Consider the following 13,947-nt stretch of genomic DNA (forward strand, 5'->3'; position numbering starts at 1 on the left):
GAGACTTTTATTAAGAAAAAGTCAATTTTTTAACTGAAAAGTCTTGTTCCACAAGTCTATATTTCTGAAAAATAGGGATAATTTTATAGTTTCCATAATGTTTTCCACAAATATTTTTCTAAAATATTAAAAATTGCTTAAAAATAAACTTCGACTGATAAAAAAATGAAAGATAACGAGAAAACTAAAATCAGACTTTATTGCAGATTTCAATCGTTAATACGCATGTTTCTTATCGTTTTTGAAAATATAACTTATGTCTATGAATTGTCGCCAGTGCACTACTTTGTCTCGAAGGTCAATGCGTTTCTGCGATGAAGAAGAAAAAGAAAAAGAAAACGTTGTGCCACATGTATATAGGCTGGTTCACCACTCCGACCGGCACCTCCGCGACTCACCTGCGCTGAAACCTGATGCCGACGATAAAAATGAAAACAGGTTACACGGCAGCTCGCGCTCGAATGGCCACGCTGTACCTCCAAGGAACAGACTAAGTCGCTTCAAGGAAGAGATCAGCTTTTTTGTTATCGTATGCGTCTCAAATTAATTATACTTCCTTTCGACTATGGACCCTTCAAACGTTTTCAAGTTGATTTTTCTTTTATGAAAATGTCAAGGCATCAATAACTTACGAGTTATAAATGATTGGAAATGAATAGATCTTTATAAATCACATTCCCGAAATGTTAATGAGCAACAAAGTTTTACTTTTCAATTTTAAGTAAACTTTTCAAAATAAGATCCTCACAATTTAAAAATAATAAATATAATATTTTTTTATAAAATTTTCGGCAAGAAAAAATTGCCTTAAAATTAATCAAAGAATTCGTAGATGAAATATTACATATAATTTGGAATATTTTGTATATATTGACTATATCGAACTTTAATCTTATGCCGCGATAGTTATTTCCTTTATTACGAATAATTTTTCTCGTAATAAATCGAAATATCCCAGGTAGCAAGCACTCGTCATTTTGACGTCAAATGACGTCAAAAGACGTCAAAATGACAGACTTTTGACGTCAATTGACGTCAAAATGACGAGTCTTGCTACCTGGGATACCATCGGTAATTGGGCACAAGCATTTGATTATGCATTTCATTGATTTCCCTTAAGCCATTAACCTGTAATCAATGTGTATAATAGCCTGATAATTGCGGAAAATTATGATTTATCGTAGCACGATGAGCAAGCAAGCAAGTTGGAGATTGTGCGAAGGATAATGTAAAAAAAACAAGTTTTTACCCTAAAAATTTAAATTTCTTGTGTAATTCAAAGAAAATAAATTAATAATTAATAGAAAAAAAATGATTAAAGACTTGAAGAATCTAAAAAAGAAATCGAAATTTATGATTTTATAAGATTTGTAGTTTTTTCCCATTTTTGATGTCAGAAATGATTAGCAGTTTGAAATTGTATTTTTTAGATAAGATATCGATGCAATAAGATCGATATGCGATAGAATTAATGAAAGAATACGATAATAAAAGACTTATCCCCATTATCACCATGCCCGTAGCCGTATCGTGAACCACGACTTGACCACCGCGTCGCGCAGTCTGCAACGATACAGTCTTGCGCTTGCTCTTTGCCACATGCTGCTGTTCATTGTCCAGACTCGGTCCCCCGCATATACGATACCTCTGTATACATATAGCAGCGCATGTTCGTGTACAAATACATACGCGCGCGTGTGCATATAGGCATCTATTATGGTCTGAAATAACTAGTGGCGAAAGAGAGCATACACGCACATAACTACGTTATATCGTTATATCGTTTAACATATACGCGCACACGTTGCACGCGTCACCGCTTTGTCTCCTAACGCACTTCCGTCGCGGAAGCGGAATTATCACCGTGAGTCTCGGTTCGCACGAAAAATCTGGCCAATGGCCAATGGAAAGAGCTCCATATGCGATCGCATCTCGCGAAGAAGCTTCTTTTTGCTTTTATGTCGTCGATTATATCGACCGATTAACTCTCGTCAGCGTTTAGTTAATTTTCGGTTTTTTTCTTACATCTGGTAGTATCGATTATAATATAATATTATAATATAATAATATAATAACCGAGAAAAAGAAGAGAGATAAACACCCGGACAAACGTTAACCGACGTTGGTAAAACTACTGCGATTAAAGTAACCGCTCACGAGGGTCTCTCGGTCTCTTCTATGCCAGACTAAACGATCCGGAGCAGACGCAGTGCTTCACCGATACGCAAATGACGCGCATCGGACAAGGTTCGTCTCGAATTACAAATTAACGAGAAACTCGCAACTCGCTCCCATATAGATATAACTAGTATAACGCACGCTGGACGCTGCGGTGTTCTTGGCACGCGTATCCCCGCTCCGCCCCGCCCTGCGTTTGCGGACACGCGGTCGCGTAATACGGTCGTTGTCATATTTTTAATGCGATATCAAGGCCCGGATTACGATGCGCACGCTATCAGGGCGCGGCGATATTAAATGTTTGATTTATTCGGTCGAATTGTTTGAATTACACGATAACACATGGGCATGGCCAATTGCTTCTCGCCGCTATGAATGATCAGTCAATTTTAATTAATTACATTATTGTACCGTTTCCCGATTAATAGCACACATCTCTCTCTCTCTTTAAATATCCTGCTGTACCTATGTAAATTTCAAGAGAAAATTTATATTCTAAATCAATTTTTATTTTTCTTCTCGCATTGGATTTTTCTCTTCGTTTTTATAGTTTTGACACGCGAAAAGCAAGATTAAATTAAGAACGAATTATACAGTTAGTAATTTTGCTATAACTACTTGTATCGATCGAATTAACGACCGATTAAGTTCATCAAAACTTTAAAAGGTGGATGAATTAATCGATTATCGTTGATGTTTTCGATGTTTTCGAGATATTATTGATTATATAGATAAGAAATAATAATTTTTGGAAATCTATTATTGGAACGTCGATTCTTCGACATCGCTCTTCTCTAGACTGGACTGAGGAAATAATAATCAACAAATAAGTCTGAACGTAGCAGCGGTACGTGGCGCGACGCCGCGGCCGCGCCGACGCGACGCGACGCGACGCGGCATAATTGGGGGAAGGGGGGAGAGTGAGTACATTCTCTCGACCGCACGCTGGCGCAGGCGCACCGTTGCCGGCGCGGCGCGGCGCGGCGCGGCGGCGAGTGAGAAAGTGAGGAGTGGGGATGAGAGGTACGACGGAGTCGGAGGTCGGATCGGAGCGTCGGAGCACGGAGCGGCCGTTGGCGTTAGTGACGGCAGTTGCGATTCGAACGGCGAGTGGTGTGTGTGTCGTTCCGTCCGGTACGTGTTTTTTCGCGCCGCGCGGCCGGAGACTCTGCGTGTACGACGCGCCCGCGTGGCTCGCGATTTCTCTTTTCTGTTTCTTGGTTTTATGTCGCGCGGCGCGCCATTAGCAGCGCCGCGCCGGATTGTGAAACGGCTAAAGGCAATCGCAGCAGGTGACGCGGTTGCCGAACGTTATCGAGAGTGACGCGTTCGGTATAAAAGGCGGGCGGAGTGGTGTTCTAGTGTTACACTTTATTGTGCCAACCATCAGTTTCTTCCCTCGTTCAACGGCCCCTCACCCTCCGGTTTACAATTTCTCTCGGCGGGCTCCTTCGTCGCACGACGAAACTGGACCCTGTCGAGACCCTCGCACGCGGTTTTACGCCGGGAAAGAGTGTTTCTTTGGGGACTTTTTGCTGCGGGTGATCGCGCTTGGTAGCGAGGCCAGCGAGGCCGGCGAGGCCGGCGGGGATACTCGGGACTCGGGACGCGCATTCGTCGACCATCCGATTGGCTCTGTCTTCAGTGTCTTCTCGGTAAGTCTGTTCTCCATTGTCCGACAGGAATGCTCGTCGATCTTCCCGTGACACCGCACGATTCACCGCCGAGTCCGATTTAAACCGAGCACACAGTGCGACGATACAAACGAGACAAACGATAGCTTAGCTTGCCCATTCATGCTTTTTTTCTGTTAATTTTCTGTTCTTTGCGCATTTAACGAAGTGACGTATCGGATTTTGTTTGGACTTTCGCCATGTTTTCAATCTGACAGTGTTGATAAAAGAATGTAAAGTTTGCTTCTGTTTAACACAAAAAGTGTATTGAAAGCAATCTTTCGAAGAGATCGGTCAACTGAAAGGGTTTTAACGAAACCCAGCATCGTACGCGGCTCAGGGCTCAGGCGGGAAACAGCGCAGTGTAGAAAGTACACAGGCGCGACGCGCGACGCGCGACGCGACGTGACAAATTTAGAATTGCTCGTTTTTAAACCAGACTCGGCACGCAATTTACCTTCTATTTTCTCGCTCTATGACTTTGCTCAACTGTCGTATTTAATGTGATCTTTCGTTTCAAATTATCCGTGTCAAGCTGTACAGAGCTTGTTTATATCTATACAAAATGAAATGATGTTGTTTATGAATCTTTTTATGTATTTAAATTAGCTACCTTCGATATCGTTGAACTTGCCTTTATGCATTATCAATTTAATTATTTTTATATTATCAATTATTTTATTAAACTGTACAAAATGATCCACAATTCGCGGTTTTATAATTTTAATGATAGATTCTCCGTAAATTCGATCCTTTCTTCGTAAAAATATCGAGGTAACGATAGTTTTCGAGTTATAAGTAAAGAGTGGTGTTAACAGAAAGTTGCGATAAATGATACGTGTGTGTGTATAAAAATTCCCTTGATATTTTTGTTTAAAAAAACTCGACTGCATTTCTCAGAGAATCTATCATTTAAGATAGTTTCGAGTTATGATACAAAAAAAATCTGTATATCTACATTCATGACGTATTGTGATATATGATATAGTGATATACATATGTATAAAGTTGATTCTTTTTCTTTCTCGAAAAATTACTTCGTTACGCAGATATTTCATAAAAGGCATAGGAATGTATTACATGTGTTTGCTTTAATTACGTGTTAAGTTTTATAGAGAGAAAAATTTTTCAAGTCCCGTATCTGCTTCAAATTTAAACATACATATACAGTTTTACAACTTTCGCGCAATATCGGGCATCGTTGTTGCATGCGTGTAACTTTCTTCGCAATATGGAACTTGAGGTAATTCAGGTCTATTCTTCTGAGTTACACACGTTCCGTATCTTTTTGAAATGTTTCTCTCTTTTTTCTCTCTTCTCACAAATTCCTAGCATAGAATGCGATAGAATGTATTTCACGTCAAGTGAAGGGAAGGGAATAGAACTAATAATTTGTCGGTGTCCTGCTAAGGATGACTTTGACCAAATACCGATTAACTTAATTAACTTATCAAATCACATGTACGATATTTTACTAACTTGGATAGAATTATTCATTCTTTGTTTGACACACGAAAAGAAAAATTAGATATTGGACGGATGGCGGATTATATAGCGAGAAATGTCATCGTAAGCAATTCTGTATTTTGAATTAATAATCGTCAATTAAATTAATCCAAGTTTGGTCGAAGTCGTCCGAAGAGTGGCCGAAGGTCCGAACGTGGGGTCCGTAATCCGTTATCTCTCCCGCAATTAGGAATGCTGGTAGCGTTGATTGTTGAAAGCAACGCGCGATGCTGCGACGCTGCGCCACTCGAATGGCCCGTTTATCCTCGTTGTCGCGTTGTCCCTAGTTTTTCCCTTTGTCATAAATAAATACACGCACGCAACAACGATGCCCGATATCGCGCGCGCGCGCGCGCGCGCCCATATTCCCACTTTTTTAGTTTTTTATTTTGAGTGTCATTTTTCGTTTTCCTTCTCTCTTATTTTTTTTTTCACCAACGCGCCCATCGATTGCAATCGTTGTTCCGACAAGAGCAATTTGTCAAACAAAAGTTCGACCTGGGTGACGTTGTAGGCTTTTGCGAGCGACGCGAGTATATACGATAAAAGTCGAGTCAGGTTGAAAGAAGTTGACGTTTAGCGAAGTTTCCGCGTCGATTCGGAACCCGGAGTAATGGTGATTTTAACCGTAGGTGAATAGGTTCTCTCTATCTCTATATCTTTTTAAACTCAGAGAAAGCACAGAAAGTAAATATTATATAATTATGTGATTTGGCACATGATTTGGACGAAGATGATCGTATGGAATCAATTAAAAACCATTGTAGTGTTTTCGGAGCAATATTTGCAAAAATAAAGTGAGAGAAGCGAAACAATTCGTAATTTAAAAAACGTTAAAAATGAGAAGCTATCCTTAAACAAGAAAAATATCAGTAAATAATAAATTATATAAATGTGTGAAAACGGAGCTCAAGTTATTATAAAAAGTAAAAAACGAAGTATAGCTTCGTATAAATTTTTCTATTAATCGATATATATATAATTGTTTTTATAATTGTGACATCCATGTAAATGATATATTTCAAAAGGAAGAAGTCTTGCCACGCAATATATAGCCTACATATTTGAAGACATCTTGTATACGATAGATATAGATGTACATATTTTTATCGTCGTGATGTTGATAACTGTAACAGATATTTAAACGCCACGATACCTACGTAGGAACGATATGTATAACGATATGTATAATGAATGAAGACGTTCAGTTAACGAATACGGTGGGGCGAACGCGCTTGTTCCAATGGTTTATGAAGTTTTCTTGCGTCGCGAGAGAGCAGCCACGCCGTGACCACCAGCTTATCGTTCTCGAACACGCGTCGTTACGTTCGAGTCACGGGGCCCCTCCGGCGAAAAGCTCGGAACCGGTTTCGAACGTATAGAATCGTGTTGAGTAGCCGGTCGGTCGGTCGTATGCGCACACGCGCACGACTCGCTACGACTTTCTAAATTTCCGTCGTGCGCATTAGGTCCTATACGATTAACCGTTGCATTCCCATCCAGGGTGTCGACTTGAAAAAACATGGAAAACCTGAAATTCACAGGGAGCTATTCTTTATCTGGAAAACTCAAGCAGCTCTTACAGAATTTTATTATGACACTTTTTGTTGAAATTACTTTTCCGGAAAGTTTCCTTTTTATATTACAAGTATTAAAATGCTAAAGATTTGTTTATAAGATCTTTAAATTTTGAGATATTTTTTTTTTAATTTTAGATAAATTTTGTTTTGTTTGACAGAATATGTCTTTATTTTTAAACGTTGACACTTTTTTTGATATTTATGACAGATTTTATTTTTTTGTTCTTTTGGAAAGAAAAAGGTGAACGTTTTATAAAATTACTTAATATAAAAAACTATAAAATTCTTATTTTTAGGAAAGTTTTCCACTTTTTTCAGTACTTTTTTAAATTTGGCATTTGAAACAGGTAATTCTTATCTTTTTTCCTTTATCATACAAGCGAGAAAGAAGAAATAAAAAATCTAGATAATAATTAAATTTATTTTAAAATTATATCCAAAACTGATTTTTTTTTACGTGGAAATGTGAACGAAGGTCTGAAAAATCAGACAAGTCTTAAATCTTTTTCCAAGCAGACATTTTCTGAGAATAGACATCCTGTTATCGTTCGTTTCGATTTCTTGGCGTGATATTCTGGTGATTGTTAGAAAACGATTTTGATAAAGTCACGATTAAAGTTATCATAAAAGAGAAACTCACTGTTGCAACTGCAGTGTTTATTATCAAATCTTTCGTTTAACGAAAATTATTTTAAATAGTATCATGTAGATATAAAAAATATTGATCTTTTTTTGTACATTTAGTTTGATACAACGATATTTCTCTGGAAAAATATAAAACTTAATTATTTTAACTTATCGGTAAATCGACATGCCTTTTCTGAATTAATTGATTGCATTTTCGAGTACATGCACGCATACGCCAACATAATCGATTAAAATTATTTAAAGATAAAGTACATATATTTTCAATTTTTTGGTTGGGATCGATATTTGTGGGATTGTATTTAATATTTTCGTAAATTAAAATAAAAACGGTCAAGTTAAATATTGGTTAAAGCAATTACGATACAATGAACGATGAAAGAAACGTCTCAGAAAATCGGTATCTTATATTTTTATTTAATGTATTTCCGCAAATATCCAATACTATTTGCTCTACATAGATATTTGTTTGTTAACGGATATTGAAAGATATCCGTTCTAGATCGAGTTTTCATGTACATTACGTTATTTTTAGTAGAATATTATCGCAAATGACGGAGCATTTTCGTTGTTTCGTAGAAAAGATAATCGAGATAAGAGTCTCGAGATAAAGATAAGCTTAATTTTTAGTATGCAAATTATGAAATCTCATTAGTGCGCGGTGCCAGCTGCAACAATAGCTAATTAGGCGGTATCTGTTCTTAAAGTTCGGATAAAGACCAATGATGAAAGTTATAAGAATCGATCCTGCAGTGCACGCCGGAGTGCCGGAGTGTTATCTAAGTTTTCATTGTTTCCTTCAAAGCTGAATTATATTCTTTCATGTGAGTTCGTATTGCGTTTGGTGCCCGATCGAATGAGTTATGAGCAAGTTACCGACCTTTCGACTAGCGCTGCCTAATGGTACGAATTATCATTCATGCCCAAGCGCTTCATGACATTCCGTTGAATTTGTAGTAAGGTTGCAATGAGGTGCCGCGAAACATCACAAGAGAAGACGTTTATCTGCAGTACACGCGGTTCTTGGAGGTACTCAAATAATAATGATGCACTTACTAATATCTAAAGCCGTAAATGCCTAAACTCTTAGCATTCTTGATTTCATGTTAATTTTTGATGCACTATTCATGTTTATGAATAAGCAAAGATCTTGGAAATTTTTAGTTAATGATTTACTCTTTTCCATGTAACGTGCGAGAAAAATTAGAATCAGCTATTCTAATAATATCTAAAGACATTTAGACATACATATTTTTATCCATAGATAAGATTCATTATTTATAATGCAGATATAAAAAACCTGCTCGTTATAATGTTTTCAATCGCATATGAATTAATCAATACGAATAAATGTTTGATACAATCTGCTTTATGAATAATTTAACGAGTAATTAAGATTGTATACGTTTATATCCTGAGAATAAATTACATTCAAATCTTTGTCTAATCATAAATTTGAATACTAGGAAAGGACTAGATATTTAATCGATTGCATTAAAAGTTGAATTAATTGAAACAAAATCAATAGGAACAAACTTTGTTTTTGTTTCAATGAATAAAAAATAACAGATACAGCAATGTGAATGAATGAGTATCTTCTTAGTATTTCAAAGCGCAACGCGAGGCGCAAAGGCAAGTTGTCAATGGTGCAAGAAGGAACGCTCTCTAAGCTCATAATATAATTTCATTAAGGACTTTGTCAAAGAAATTTGTTATACGATAGACTGTGAAACTTATGAACATAGCATCCTGCTTTTAATTAAGTTTTCAATAAAGTAAATGTTAATATTTTGTTTGTGGTTGGTTAAATGATATAACCAACTATGAAATCGTATAATAATTTCGTTTATAATCTAAACAAAAAAATACAATATTTTGAAAGAATGACCGGCGGGATCTGACTTTGAGGTACAAAGATTCGCTTGTATATCTTGATTTAAAAGCATTTATAATTTTTTGTGATTTTTGGTTGCAGTCGTTTACCGTTTAAAAGTTACAGTATACAATAGATCTGAAACGTAACTTTGCCAATTTTTAAGATATCTGAAATTTATCTGAGCTATGTTATTTAGAATTATTTGTAACTTTTGTGCATAATGTTTTGTTTGTAGTTGCACAGTTTGAAAGTTACAGTTTATTAACAACAATCTCTCGACCAGAAACCTAGTTATAAACTCGAAAATTACGGACTAAATGGAAATCATTACAACAACAATTATGATGAATTCTAAATAATATGACGCAAGCGGATTTGAGATGATTTAAAATTTAGTTAAATTACGTTTTTGATTATTTATTAATACGTTCTATACTTTTAAGCGAGATGATAAATACGAGTAAAATTACTGCATGTAATTATAAACGAAATACTAACTTTTTTTGAAAATTTAATGTATTAAAAATGGAATAGCAAGTTCATAAAGATGCGCGACTGTCGTTAAACTCCTATTCGTTTCGATGAAAGAGAGAAAATAAAAATGATACGCTTGATTGCGGTTATGGAAATGTGGGCTTTAGTGTAAGAGTATTTCTGCAATTTCGCTGCCAAAGGAGGGAAAGCATCCAAAATACTTACCGCGATAGTCACGCGGAATTTAGGTTTACGCTCTGTCGACACGTGAATTCTTTCTTTCTTTTTCATTCCCTTTTCTCGCACATTTTCGCAAGAGCGTTTGTCAAGCTCGCGATATTATTTTCTGCGCGTGACCGATTACCGTTCTTCCTACGATTTCCGGTTAAGTATATTATTCAAAGCACAGCATTGTGTATTTCACTCAGCACATTAATTCTTCATTAATACGAATATGATATGTTTGCTACTCAGCAATTTATAACTTTTTGATCATGCGATCGTGTTGCTTTATGCGGTCGTCAGTGTTACTCGAAATTTCAATTTGCTAACACATATAATACACGTACAGTGTACACGTTTGCTCTACTTTATATCGAGATTATTAATAGTTTCATCTTTCTAAAACGTTTTTCCTTAATTATATACTTTCAATATAATTATTTCCTGAGTATTATGTATATACAATATATAGGTATAGGTATACAATAAATGTTTTATTTTTCAACAGCTGTATTTAAAATTAGAAATGAAAAATTGTAATAATTAATGAAAAGATATTTGAACTAATATATATATCGAAAAACAAGAAACGTTTATTTTTAAATAAATAAAATAGTATTTATGTGAAGAGGGATATTGACATTAGCTCGGATGTAGCCTAGACACGTTGATATCGATTTTATGTTTAAATGATGTTAAGAAACTGTATACTGTTGCACCGTAAAGAAAATCTAGAATGTCAAGAAAATAGGTCGGGATTGTCTTGTCTCTAACATTTACACCAGCAAACTGTAGGTTGGAATGTAGTGTTGGCAGAATGCTACATTGCCTTGCAAATAGTCCAAATTGAGGCACGCCATAAGTAAACGCATTCACACGATTATATGCAGGATCTAGCAAATAAAGGAAAAACCACGCAGTATTTAACTCGCTTCATTAATTGTTTTTTGTGCTTTTTAAGAGATCTATATAAACAGTATAATACTGATTATACATATTTTATTTGACACAAGTTAATAATTCGCTAATCATATTATTGCATATTTGTTAAGAGTTTTAATGGCATTTTAAATTTTTTAGATTCTAACATTTTTAAAATTATTAGTAAAGAATAATTGATATTCTTTGAGTACAAAATATCGTCAAATTTTATAGAAGTAATATTTATTTTATTAGTAGACATCCTAGGCCTATTGTACTTATAACTAGTAACAAGTTCCACTAGTATAGATTAGCTTATGAGGATTCGCACGAAAATATAACGCTATGCATAATTACATATTTTCATTAAATTTTCGTTATGTGGAACTAAATATACGTATCAGCAATATATCAACAATGAGAAAGTAAAATGAAATTTCTAAATATTCTAAAATTGTTAATATTATTTTATTTGTGTGAATCATAAACAAGTTATTGCGCGAATAACTTACACTTACATTAGATTATTTGCTTCCTGTGGCATTATGTATTCACGACGGAAGAGGTAATGAAATTTTTGTTATAACATTGCCTATGAAAGTGGATGATGTAATTTCGCAACATTAATATTTTAATTCTGTGCGTGTTCAAACGATCACGCTATTTCCTAATTCGCTTAATTTTGGGTTTCGCTTGACTTATTGCTTTTAGTGCTTAACGTATTTATTTAGTCACAAAATATAATTACAAACTTCATAAATAAAAAATTTATATTAAATAATTTTAAGGCATTAACAATATCCTGGAATTTTTTCAATATTAATTCAATACAAAAAGATTGTCATTTTCCGATTAAATTTTGTTTTAAAGTTATAGTTCGAAGTTTCTAAATTATAAAGCTTCATTTTAAACAACAAAAGTATATCGAAATCAAAGATGATTATTTCAATCAGTAACAATTACTCTGGGATTGTGTAACTATTTATAGTTTTCAACTTTAATTAACACAAATACACTCAATTTTTTCGCAGCATTTTAATTATTCGTGAAATTAAACTTTGATATTAAAGAGCCAACGAGGATTAATATGACTGATAACAGCTGATTCTAGCTCAGCTGTATGCGATTCGTACAATTCCAACGGGTTGCGTTCATGAAAGAGAAAGCAGTTCGTGTATGATCGCCAATGAAAAATACAAATTAAGCATCGTCGAAACTTTTCCTCTTCTGAATTATGGAGCTATCTAGACAAAACAGCGAGGTTTTATTTTCTGTTTTTTTTTTTTATCAACACATCGTTGATGGAAGAGCGAAGAAAAGCAGACAACTCGGAACGGAGCCAATCGGGTATTTATAGGATGATGAATAGGAATACCACATTGGTGCCAACCAAGCGCCGCATTTCGTTTCTTGATTCCCTTGATTTTATTGAATGATTGACAAATAATATTTAATACTATAAAAATTGATGATTAATAATAAGTATATTTTAAAAGTATTATACAGCGTATTTAATTTGTTACGGCATAACAAAATATGCGAGATATATTTTTTAAATTTTCTCATAGAATTTATATAGATAAAATTTATATAGATTTATCTATATATAAAATTTATATAGATAATGTTATATTTGATCGATTTGATACAGTACCTATAGAAAAGAGAAGGAAATAAATATTTCTAAGTGTTTAATTTTTTAATCTGCTAAAGTTTATGGAAATTGACACATAATTTAATCTTGCTATTTAAGTGACCTTTTTCGAAAAACCGATTTGTTAAAATAGTCATTTATTTAAAGCATCATAAATGTCATGCAACTTTAATAAGTGTGACTGACACGAATTACTATCCTAGAGTTTTATCACTCTTATTTTTTATTTCGCTCTCATCGAAGTTATTTCTCACGTAACATTTCCACTTTCAAATATGAGATCTCGCGTGCTTGAAATTCCGGTGTCGATACCCGAACGAGACGACGATTTCTTTCTTTCACTTGACACTTTACACGGCACTATCTTCGTTGATATCTGATTACTATTTCCGTTACAATCTATATCTCTTTCCTTCGAATCTGTTATCACGAATGTCAAGATTTTTATACTTAACTAATGCACTATAACGAAACTTGATATCGATATCTTCATCAATCAGAGATTACATCACGTTTATTCACCTTTTTTAAGAAGTTGCGTCTATATCTGTTATTCAGAAGCAAATACTATACATTTTTTAAGCTGCATTACGTGTTTATTTTTGTAATCGATTATAATTTCCGTTATAGCGTTATCTTTGAAATATTTGCTTTATCGTATAAAGATTTAAATTGTTTAAAATTTTACTTGAAACTGATTATTATTGAAAATTTTGAAAAATTTTTCAAGTTTTTATCTTGAATAATATAATAATATGCCTTTATTCGATTCATTTTTAATACTATTTTAGTATTCTACAAATATAATAAAGTAGGGTCAAAGTTAATAGAAGGGTTAATAGAACGGAATATAAGGCAGCGATCGATTCGGAAGATGATGCAGTAACGGCAATGCTGTTGTTTGAGTCGTGCTCGTATTTGATTAGAATTTCCATTATAGCATAGTTCAACTTTTTCTCGCTTTGCGACTCGCCTTCGATTAATGTTATGAACGAATCGAATGAACGAGTACGACTATTACTGGCTCTGTCGTCGGTTGCCAGAACGAACGAGTGTGAAGGTAGAAGAAGGGGAGGCCAGGGGAGATTATTACCTCTCAAGGAGTAAGAAACCGGCGTGGGCCAGGTACACTCCGGACGAGAAGTCCCGCGATGTAACATAAAGAGTAAACCCATCTATTTCCTAAGCCTGCTTTATGTTTCTTTCTTTACAAATTCT

General features: G+C 34.8%; 1 protein-coding gene across 2 annotated transcripts in view; it reads left to right on the top strand.

Annotated features, from left to right (window-relative positions):
* The first annotated feature begins 3,188 nt into the window (after nucleotides 1–3,188).
* Nucleotides 3,189–13,947, top strand: part of LOC139771786 (semaphorin-1A) — a 209,215-nt gene continuing 198,456 nt past the window's right edge. The window contains exon 1 of one of the 2 annotated variants that reach the window (XM_071704825.1): nucleotides 3,189–3,833. The gene's annotated coding sequence lies outside the window, so the exon portion shown is untranslated. The remainder of the gene's footprint in view (nucleotides 3,834–13,947) is intronic. The other variant, XM_071704824.1, reaches the window with a different exon arrangement.

Source organism: Temnothorax nylanderi, unplaced genomic scaffold, assembly GCF_030848795.1.
Source record: "Temnothorax nylanderi isolate EJ_2023f unplaced genomic scaffold, tnyl_v1.0 TNYL_tig0044_pilon, whole genome shotgun sequence".
NCBI classification, from domain to species: Eukaryota; Metazoa; Arthropoda; class Insecta; order Hymenoptera; family Formicidae; genus Temnothorax; species Temnothorax nylanderi.